The sequence below is a fragment of the Enhydra lutris genome, unplaced genomic scaffold, assembly GCF_002288905.1.
Source record: "Enhydra lutris kenyoni isolate GAN:26980312 unplaced genomic scaffold, ASM228890v2 scaffoldscaffold56, whole genome shotgun sequence".
In the NCBI taxonomy this organism is placed as follows: domain Eukaryota; kingdom Metazoa; phylum Chordata; class Mammalia; order Carnivora; family Mustelidae; genus Enhydra; species Enhydra lutris.
This window is the reverse complement of record NW_019154140.1, coordinates 12,110,935-12,122,375: the sequence shown is the minus strand read 5'-3', so window position 1 is coordinate 12,122,375 and position 11,441 is coordinate 12,110,935. Positions and strand designations below refer to the sequence as shown.

The 11,441-nt window shown below is 49.8% G+C and overlaps 1 long non-coding RNA gene across 1 annotated transcript; it reads left to right on the top strand.

Annotated features, from left to right (window-relative positions):
- Positions 1–126: 126 nt before the first annotated feature.
- Positions 127–4,890, top strand: LOC111157880. The gene is made up of 2 exons (XR_002641321.1): positions 127–345; positions 4,567–4,890. It is a non-coding gene; the product is annotated as an uncharacterized LOC111157880 (long non-coding RNA).
- The last annotated feature ends 6,551 nt before the right edge of the window (positions 4,891–11,441 follow it).

Here is an 11,441-nt window from a genome sequence, read left to right as displayed (position 1 = left end):
CCCCCCCCCTTTCCTGCCCAGAGCCAAGGGACAGACAGAGAATTGCAACTAGAAATTCGATCGATTGGTACGAGGGACCACGTGGTCCAGGGTTGGCCAATGACCAGGACGCCCGGGATGAGCTAATAATGGAAGCAATTTGTAACTTTCAGTAGCTCTCTAGGCCTGGGTACAGGAGGGAGGGAGATGCGCGGAGGTGGGGAGGTGGGTACCCCCAGTCCTTCTACTCTCCTCTTTCGTACAGGGGCACGCGGATTCCCTCTTTCTTTTTTGACCTAACACGCACGCAGACACTCACTGTGTCCCGCGCCCACCTCGGTCTAGCGGCCACTGCTCCAGAAAAAGGTAAGCGGGTCTTCCTCCCCTGAAGCATCCCCTCCCCCATCCTATCTGGCACCTGCAAACAACGTCCCCCTTCCTGCCCCATTAGGCAATTTAAATCCGGTTTTGTTTTTCTCAGTTGAAAGAAAGCAATCCTTTTATTTATTTTTTGTATAATCTATTTCAGATTTGGGGGGGAGATTAATTTCAGATTAATACACTTTTCTGGAGGAAGGGTGAGTGGTACTTTTTACATCCGTTTTATATTTTCTTCTTTTGGGGAGAAGCATTCTACTTATGGAGAGTTTACTTTTCTTTGAGAATGAGTTACACCTTCTGTTTTTGCAAGTTTCACTTCTCTAAAGATGTCAGTTTCGCGCCTTTCTCCATTCCATCTTCCAATTTCAGTATTTACAAATAATCAGCAGATTTCAATTTTGTTTGTTTCTTTATTTTTTTCCTTCCTCATTCATTTTTTAGCCATTATTGACTCTCCATGATTTTTTTTTTCCCCTCCGTGTGAAACTGTTAAGTTTGTATTCTCTTTTTGTTTGGTAAATGAATTTATTGTTTGGGAAACTCTATGGGGGGTGTGAACAAGGTCTCTTTTGATTAATTCCAACCCCTCCTCTTTTGAAGAATAATTTACTTGAAGTGTTTTATGCCTTATCCTCATTTTTGTTTATTTTAAGCTCTCAATTTTGTTGTATCTTACTTCCTTTTAAACCCTGACTTGTTCTTTAAATTTGATCTTTTATCTGTTAAACCATTTTTAGTTTTTATTTTATAAACTTCACAGTCTTATATATTTTCTTAACCCTTCCCCAGCCCCCTTTGCACTCCTTTTTCCTCCTCTCAGGACTCTCACCCCCAAGGTCTACAATTCCCAGCTTCAAATTCGACTCACTCTCCTAGCCAAGGAGGGACACCCAGGAAGAAGAAATGATCTGCTTGGGTCAAAGCCTACGTTCAAGGTTCTAGTTCTGGGAACCTTTAGTAGGACCACCCAGCAAAATCAGGGCAAGCAGAATATATGTTTGACTTTTTAGTCTGGGACTGAGCTCTTTCTCCTTGGTTTTATTCTGAGCAACTCTTTGTATACAAAGTTGGATTTTTCATTTTCATCTTTTCCCTAAATTCTAAGGAAGTACAAGCAGATATTTTTTTCTCCCCTAAATGTAAGCTGCTAGCTCAGGGTAAGTCTATTGGTATTTTTTACCTTCTGGAAGAAGATTCCCAGAAGAAACACAATGTTTAGTCCTCTCTTTTACTTTTGATTAAGGTGGAGGTGGCAGGGATTAGGGCACCCCATTTTGATCTCGGTTCTGGCTGGACTGAACACAAAGAAGGAAGAGTGAGTTCGCCTGGGGGCTCCATCACATGCTGGTCAGTGAGGTCAGGCTTAGGATAGTTTGGGGTAAATCTCAGTTCTGAGGAAATTCTTTTTTTTTTTTTTCAACATAACTGTGAAGTAAACCACCAAAATTTTGTGATAACAGTTTAGCCTCTTCAGAATCATTGCAAGCACAAAAATCGAAATTCCAGAGTAATCTCTTTCCAAAGATCCACCTCCTGTGATTTTGTCCATTTCTCTGAGGGAAACAGAACCCAACTCAGCAGAAGTCAAACTGCGGCTGTCCCTCCCCTCTGAGTTCTCCAGCTCCGTTGTCACATTGACATTCTGGGCACATTTGGCCCAGCCCCCTTCCCCGCTTCTCCCAAGTATGAATCTAAATTACTATTAATAAGGGGCCGCTCCAAGTTAATTGGCATTAAAAGAATTCATTTCAATTTGTTAATATTAAATGAACGCTCTGCACTTTAGCTCCCTTCTTCGCCCTGGATTCCCAGATGAGTGATGGGAAATGGGGGCGGGGGAGGAGAATGAGGGTTTTATTTCTGACTCTCCAACAGAGCCACTGAGGTGCCTTCTCTGGGGGCTCCACATCCAGGCGCAGTGGGGGCCTGATGGGGGAATGTCCGATGGTCTTTTTTTTTTTTCTGGTGAAATTTATCTGATTCAGTGGGAACTGTGGGAGAGGGCAGAGGAACTGAGGAGAGCTGAGGGAGAGGGACGGAAAGGTTTGTCGGTCTTAGTGGGGGAGAGGCAGGGACTGTGGGGCCATAGCAGGGAGAGGTGGGGAGGGAAAGGGACAGAAGTGAATGGGAGTGGTTGTGGGTTGTGGGGGTAAAGCAGATTTGTGAAGGAAGCTGCTAAAACCCATCTAAAGAAGGAGGAGCTGGGGGCGAGGGTGGGAGATGTGAGGCAAAACAGGTAGGGGTTCTGAAGCTATCTAGCTGTGGGACTTTAGGTGAGTTGCCTAAAACTTTTTTCGATCTTAACTTTCTTGATATGTAAAACGAGAATAATATTTACAGTAGCCATCTCAGGGCGTTGTTTTGGAGTAAATGAAATACAGGTGCTATGTTTTCCACAGTACTTGGCACATAGAAACTACAAGTGAATTCCCTTATTCCAGCAGAGCGGTTAAGAACATGGTTTCTGGAGTCCCACTGTCTGGTTTTGAATCTCAGCCCTGCCTTAGGCTAGCTGTGTAACCTTAGGCAAGTTACTTCACCTCTCCAGAGGACAGTTTCCTCATCTGCAAAACGGAATTAATGGTCCCAGCCCGTAGGCTGTTGTACAGACTGAGTGCGTGTGTGTGAAGTGTCTAGAACGATGTCAGTGGAGCGGGAAGCACAGTAAAAGCATTTGTTATTGATGTTGCTTTTCTGATCCGGGAAGGTTGGAGATAGAGGCATGGAACCTCTTAGAGGTTAAGAGCTCCATGGATTCTCTAAGACCCTGATCAGATCAACCCACTCACCCCCATCCCTGAATGTGTCTAACAACTGGGGTGTATGTGGTGAGGGTAGGCTTGTGTATGTGGTGAGAGTAGTGAGACCGTGGAGGCTGGATACCTGAGTTCTTTCTTGGCCTCTGCTGTGGCTCTTGGGTTGGCGGCTCTGTTCAGTGCCCACAGATTTCAAGGGGAAGTCCCTTCTACCCTCCCCTGGCCCGAACCCTGAGAGGGGCTTGGTGGGGGAATTACTTTCTTGGTCTAATACCTCCCTTTGGCAGAGAGTCTGTCCCTGGAGTGTGGGCTGGGGGATGTGATGGATAGCAGAGGAGACTGACATTTCCTAAATCCCCGAGAGCTATGTACCAGCCCCCATATTCCCAAACCCCTCCAGAGGGACCCAAAGAGACGTGACTTTGCTGAAGTCATAGTCAGAAATTGGCAAAGTTGGAATCTGAACTCTGATCTGCCCGATGAGCAGTCTGAACCCCCTAACATTGCTGCACACTTCCTGAAGTTTGGTGGTGGCGGGGGAGTGACCTGGAGGTAGAGGCAGGACACATGGAAAGTGGTGGAAAGGTGGAAACCAGGACAGTGGAGCAGTCAGCAGAGGGTGGTGGGGAGTGAGGGCCGGGGTTGGGAAGGGGCTGAGTGGGAACGTTTTCATCAGGCAAGACTTGCTGGAGGTGGAAAGCATGGACCAAGGTTCAGGTGGGAAGGGGGTGAGGCTGGGAGGTAAAGAAGAGGGGGGGAGTGGTACACTGGTCAGGCAGGGGAGGGAGGAGATGCCATGCAAATGGTGGGTGAGGCCTGGCTACGGGGCCAGGTCTGCTGTGCTGGAGCCAAGTAAAATCACCATGTCTTAAAGGCCTCCTCTATGCCGGGTACAGACATTATAGACAGGTGTATCCTGTGTGATGCTCTCAACAACCTTGACAAGTAAGCTTCTTATTCTTATTTCTAAAAGAGTCAGTTGCGGCTCAGAGAGCTTCCCCATTTCAGGTCACGCCTTTAACAGCTGGATGTGCCTGAGCTGCCTGCACAGCATGGCCTCCTGGCCCAGGTCTTGCCTTCCATTCCTACTGCACCCCCACATTTGCAGTCACACGTAGTGACGGGGAACAGGTGGTGGAGAGTGGACCAAGACCATGTGAAAGGAGTGGGTGGGCAGTGGGAGCAGAAGCTCACCTCACATCTTTGTGAAGAAGATGGACAGGAGGGTATCCTCTCCAGAGCAAGGGCTCCAAGTCACTGTCCTGTGACTGCTGCTCATGGAGGGATAGCCACTGGGGATCACACAGACCTCATGGAGATCCCATTGCTTTCTGGACCTCGGTCTCTATTTCCCCTCCTTTGAGAGGGAAGAGGGAAAGGGTGGCGCAGGTGTGGGTCTGAGCCCTGGCTTAGGACTTTCAGTGGTTCGATAAAATCCCTTCTCTCCTAGTTGAATGAGAGCCTCCCATCTGGACACCCCATTTCCCAGGTGCCCTGGCTTCCAGATGTGGCCACAGGGGAATGAGAGCCAAGTAACGCCTTGAGAGCCTGAAGACATTGGGTAAGCTCCCCATTCCATGAGCTGGACCACGTTCACCTGAGACAGTGCTTTGACCACGCAGCCAGCAGAGGAGGAATCCCTGGGAGAGAGCTGAGCAACAATACGGAAGGAAGCCACGTTTCTGATTGACAAGGTGGAGCAGAGCAGTCCACGGTCAGGAACTGCTCCATCTAGAGTGTTACATGAGAAATAAACTTGGTTTCTGTGTGCGACTGTGTTTGGGGGCCTTTGTTCTGATAGTGTTGACTTCGTCCTTCCTAATGTACTTTCCTACACCAGCTTTGTCACTTCCAGATCCCCCCTTGTCCCCGCCCCCCCACAGGATCACATTGGACCATAGACTGGTTCTAATAGCAACATTAATGATTGTCAGATATTAGGCATGTTGGTTCATATGATCAGCATGACAGCCCTCTGAGATAGGGATCACTATTATTCTAATTTACAAAAGAGGAAACTAAAAAAAAAAAAAAGAGGAAACTGAGGCCCGAAGGGACTATGTGATGTGCCTGTGGACACACAGTAAGCAGTCAAACTGTGGTCCCAACCCTGGAGTGTGCAGAGCCTGAGCTCTCTAGTATGGGCCAAGTCTGCTCCTGCAGAAGGAGAAGGAGGAGACCTTGGAGATCCTCTTGTGCTTGGCCAAACCCCATCACAGTCCTCACAGGGCCCTGGGCATCTCTCATCCCCACCCTCCCTTCGACCTAAGAAACTCGCCGGACACCCATGTTAGAGGTGGGTTGTTGCTTTAGATTGTATTTGAAAAGAGGGCCCCATCACTAACACCAGCTTTAACCCCCCTGATAAGTGTAATCCTTCCCCCCTTTTATTAGAGATGAGGCTCAGAGAGAGGAAATGACTTGCTTAAGTTTGCCTACTTAGTTCTTCTGTAATTTTCCGAATCCAAGATGAATTTTCTTCCCACTGTATCAGCTGCCTCTACATGCAGCAGGGACAGAAACCAGGCAGGGGCCCTCTCTCTCATCTGATACCTAAGCCATGTTTCCCTAAGGTCCTCCGTGCCCCTCCCGTTGGATATCTGCCTCTGAGAGCCGCCTCCCTGGGCCTGTACCTTTTCTCCCACTGCCTCCTCACCCAGATGGTCAAACATGCAGAGGGAGAGGAGAGCAGGGCCCGAGCCAAGATCCCTGACTCCTTCAAGTCTTTCCACATTTATATCTCCCTCCTCCCCCCTAAGCCCCTTCTGAGGAGCCCACCAGGGAGGAGAAGGGGGAAAAGTCTCATAAATTTCCCCTATTTATACAAGAAGACAGAATGTTTCTTGTGCCAGAAAAAACACAGAGAGGGAGCTGTCAGGGGAGAAGAGACCCAGCCCCGTACCTTCTGGGGCCAATTTATCTTCCCAAGTCATGGCTTGGGGGTTACCCTAACACTGCCTATGTGACTTGCAGGCTCTGGCTTGGGGGGGTAGGCAGCCAGGACCAACAGGGCTTGGCCTTTGTTTCTGACCACAGCCCTCCTGCTCTCTCTCAAAAGCCCTTCCCCCTTCTCGTGCTCTCTCTCTAAAGTTTCTTGAGAGAGAATTCACATACCACGCAGTTCGCCATTAAAGCGAGTCATTTGGTGGTTTTAGTGTGTTCACAGTTGTGTGCAACTATCAACACAGTTCGAGAACATTTTCATTACCACAAAAAGAAATCTCATAGCCTTTAGTTATCATCCACATATCTCCCATTCCTCCTTCGAAGCCCTAAACAACCTCTAATCTGCTTTCTATTGCTATCGATTTTCCTGTTCTGGACTTTGATGTGAAGGGAATCACGATATGTGGCTGATTTCACGCAGCCTGACGTCTGCAAGGGGCCATCCCTGGTGCAGAGCGGATGGACACTTCAGAGTCTCATTCGTTTTTGTGGCTGACTAATATTCCATTGTGCGGCTAGGCTACATCTGGTTTGTCCACTCACCAGTTGCTGGATAGTAATAGTGGGTTGTTTCCACCTTTTTTGGATATTATGATTCCCCCTTTACTCTTACGTCTCTAGACAGCCTGGATCACACAGAATGAGGTCTGTGGGCAAGAATGACTGCATCTCACAGGTGGGAGTACCTGATACCCATGAAAGCAGGTCATGTCTTGTTTTGTGTTAATTACATGCTACTAAGCTGGAATTTTCCTCCCCTCATTAGGTTACTCAGAGGGGGCTACTCCTTTCATTCTCTAGCAATGCCTTTTTTTGTTTTTTTAAAGATTTTTTCTATTAGAGAGATGGGGGGGAGTGCACAATCGGGGGGCAGGAAAGAGGGGGAAGAAGACGCAAAGGGAAAGAATCTCCAGATTCCAAGTTGAGTGTGGAGCCCAATAAAGAACTCGATCCCACGACCCTGAGATCATGACCTGAGGCGAAACCAAGAGTTGGACACTTAGCTGACAGAGTCACCCAGGCCTTCCTATCAATTCCTTTTTTATCATTATTATTTTGGACACTTGCTGTACTCCTCGACCTGGGGGACCCAGCCCCTTCTCCAGGTCTTTCAAAGACACGTAAGCAGGTGAATGTATGTCTTCCCACAGGGGAAAAGTTTCCTTGAGCCTGGTCTCCAGTGATCCTCCAGTATCTTACAGCTGAAGGAAAGTGTGTGGAGGCTCCTGGTCAGGAGAAAGTTTCGGAGGCATGACTGAGGTGGGAAGGCTGGCCTCTCACATCTACCTCCTTGTCTGACCCATTTCAGTCTTGCTCCATCCATTTCACTCTTCTGGCAAGTATCCATTAGGCATCCAGAGAACTCCTTAGACATTGCCTGCCCTTGCAGACCCTGCAGTTCCAGTGGTGACGGTCCAACAAAGACAAGTGAGCAAAATCAACTTGGACAAATTCTGCAACACTTGTTGAATGAATGAACAAGTGTTCACTTAGTCCTCAGGATGTTCTCTGGAAAAAAACCGTAAACGTCGGCGTCATAGATCACTCTGTGCTGCCCACCACCTTTCCTCTATCCGGTGCACGGATAATGCAAAATATTAGCTTAAAGAGCTACCAGTTATTGGACCTGCCATATGCCAAGGGGTTTATAGATATCACTGATTTTCACCCTTTCCATTAGGTAAAATTATCCCCATTTTGAGGATGAGAAAGACTGAGACTGGAAGAGGTTAAGCAACTATTTGGAATTGCACAGGCAACTGTAAGTGGCGCAACATTTGTACTGGACTCTGGGATGTGTATTTGTTTTCGTTCCTGCTCTGCATGACCAAGACAAATACCTCTCTTTCTGAGGCCCTGGCACAGAGGAACTGGCCACCCTCCCCTGTCCTGTACCTGCTCGGCCTGTCCCCTCCTGCTCAGAGGAAAGCAGGCCAAGATGGAGGTGTCAGCCCCTCTCTGATTGTTTGTGTCCGTGGGCTGTACCTGCTGTGTGGGTGGGAAGGGAAGGACCAGCCTTTTCCACCCAGCCCTGGCTATGTGGGAGGGACCCACGAGAGGCCTGGATGTTGTCAACCAGACTTGAACCAGCCAAAGAGCTGATGACGCTGACAAGAACGGGACCTCAACAAGGCAGATAATCAGAAGCTGATGAGTGACAGCGCTTTCGTGTCCCTCCCTGTCTCCCGCTAAATCAGGCTGCTAACGTGGTCTTGATGACAAATAACAAACTTTCACACCTTATAATTTCCCCATGCATTAGTTCCCTTGTCACAACAAACCTGAGAGGTATCCATGGCTGGCCTTGTTCCAGGAAAAGGGAGTTTGTGGGGGCTAGAACCCAAGCGTCCGGCTCAATTTTGGGTAATGCCATTCATGCAGGGTTTACTATGGACCAGGCTCTTCATGAAGTATTTCACAGCTGCTAACTCATCTACTCTTCTCTACCACCATCCGAGATAGGTGTCAGTATTCCCCACATCTCTCTGAAGATGGGGAAACTGAGGCCTAGTGGTGGAGTGTCTTGCCCAAGGTTGCACAGCCAGCGAGAGGCAGAGCAGGGATTACGAAGCAGTCTGTGTGTAATCACCGCCCCAGGTGGGCTTGGCACGGTGACTACACTTGGGAACTCTAGTTTGTTTTTTCTGGTGAATCCCCTCCCCTTCCCCCCTGCCTCCCTCAGTCTTTATGGCCCATTGGAAAAAAGCAAGCCACAGCCATGGCTCCCAGGGTGACGATCCTTCAGCTGTCTCCTTGGCACTGTCATTCTCGCCTCCCATCTCCTGCCAAAGGCTCCAGCCGGGAATCCAGCTCCAGCCACGGATCAGGATTCCTCTGGAGAAAGAGCTCACAGGAAGGCTGCTGTGTGAAATGAAGTAACTCGCTGTTTCCCTATTCCCTCATCAGGAACAGCCAAGTGAAGTCACTGTGCGTTTGGACAGGTGCTGTCGAAGCAGAGCTGTCTGGGGGCTTGAGTGGCCTGTGACCGGATGGCGGCCCTGAAAATCCGAGGTGCTGGGTGCTGGAAAGAAAACTTGCCGGAGTGTTGTGTGTGACTCGCTCACCAGTGTTCCCCGACGAGGGCCCAGTGTGTGCACGTGAGGGGTGAATTGGCTTGTTTGCTCATTTACTTATTATCTACTTATTTCTTCAACACATTCCCACTGTGCACCTAAGAGGGATTGAGCTAGGTATGGAGGATGGAGAAGACTAAATCCCTACCCTACAGGGGCTCACTGTCTAGAAGGGAGGGCAGGAACAAGATGACAGTGATTCATACTGAATCCTGAAACCGTAGAGTCATTTCTCCTCGCCCCTTGACATCACCAACCCCCCTGCCTCCCCTCCACCCCCGGCTGCCCTCCTTGTCTCTCCCTGCGCTCAGGGGCACTTCCCACCTGGCCCAGGCAGCCCACTGTCCATCTACCTTCTTTCTGCCTCCATTGTCACCTTTCTCCTGAGCTGGACCATTTCTGTCACACAAGGAGTCTTGAATTTCCTTCCCTGTCAGTTACTCTTTGGCCATAGGTGGGAACAGAGCTGGCCATAAAGTCGCTGTCATCGGGGGATCCCAGGTGAACAGGGTGGGTGATTTTGTTTGCCTCTGGTGTTGGCTAAGCTGCTCCAGGCCCCACGCAGCTGCCCTGTGCTGACAGCCTCTTCTGGGCTCCCAACCTCTTGTTTTGGGCTGGGTTTGGCCCGCAGGGGTCCTGGCAGGGAAGGAGAGAGGAGCCAGCCTATTTCTTTCCCATCCCCTGCTGCCTGCCCTCTTGCCTGCCCACAGTCCTGGCTGGGGTTGTGGTTCCTCTGGGATGACGGCTTTGCTGCCCACCGCCCCCCCACCCCGGGGCTTTGTCAGGTTTTGGGGGCACCATTTCTGTTTCCTGTCCCTTGGGACTTCCTGGTGCCTCTCATCAGTCCTTACTGGTTCCCTCAATCCTATCTATACCTTGAAGACTCTCATGTCATTAAACTCTGTTCAGTGAAGCCCTTCTGAGTGCGTTATTTGTTTCCCGCAGAGGACAGGGCACAGGCAGTTTAGAGATCGAGGTTAGCTTTATTACCCTTCTTCTGCAGGGGCTCCCCAGAGGAAGAGACAGGGTTTGGAGCACTGAGTGAGGGACAGTGCTCTGCTAAGTGTTTTCATTGCAGGATCACTGCCTGTGGGTCCCGGGAAAGCAGAAGCAAGAGGCAGTGTGGGACGATTCTGCAGGAAGGCCATTGTAAGGCCAACTGGAAGGAAAGGGGCTGGTGCCGAGGGCCCACCTTCACTGTCTGCTCTGGCCCCCTGTCCCTTCTGGGCTCCTGAGCCCTGAATCCCTGCACATACCTTCCTGATGAGAAGTCTGTGGCTCAGAGAGGGAAGAAGGAGCATGCGGGAGCTTCCTTCTGTCTCCATCACTCTGGCAATCAAAGAGAAGCCCCACTGTGTGATCAAGGGATTGAAGGGTGACAGACAAATCTTGCCTCGGTGGCAGCACAGCCCTGGGACTCTGTAGCCAGATCCCACAGATGTGAATCCCGGATCCACCTTTTACCAGCGGTGTGACATGGGACTTGACTGCTCTATGTCTCAGTTTCCCCATCTATAAAAACGGGGCTGATGATAACAGCAACCCCTACGTCATCAGGGTGTGGAGACAGTTAAGTGAGTCTGCGGCTGTGGGGTCCCTGAGAATAGCACTGGCACACAGTGAATACTCCGTGTAAGTGCTAAAAGGTGAAGCCTGTACCTCCACCTTCTCTCCCCTCTGCCCTCTTCTTATTGTTTACCCCCCCTTCTTTCCAAGGTCCCAAAAAAAGATGAACAACCACCAGGGAGCCCCTTGACCCATCTACTGGTCACCAAACTCTTTGTGAGTAAGATTTGCCTCGCCCTGCCCCGAGGCACCCCCATTTTGCGGATAGCAACGAGCACCAGAGCCATCCAGTGGGATGACCCACTCTAGGTTCCTATGCCCAGTGGGCACAGCCTCCATGTGTGCAAAATGGCCTCTTTCCCCCAGCCCCCTAAACTTCCCAGAGCTGCGGGGGGCCTGGGAGCTCTTGGTAACAGCACATTAAGCCCCTGTTTGTGGGAACTTTAATTTAAACACAAATTAGAGACGGCAAATGACTCTGGCAGCCAGATAAGCCATCCCGGGAGAGCAAGAAATAAGCCAAGAGAATCAGCCAAGGTAAGGACCGAATTTAAACTACCATAGATTCCCAGAAGCCTGGAACAGGTGAGGGCCAGAGGTCTTCAAAGAAAAACCCCAGAAGCCCCACATCTCAGAGGCCCTGTCCAGGCTCCATGCCAGCCCCCTTCTCTGACATTCTCTAGATTTCCTTTGTGCAAAATTCCATCCCTCCCTGCTCCCACCTTACTCTTTCGGAGAG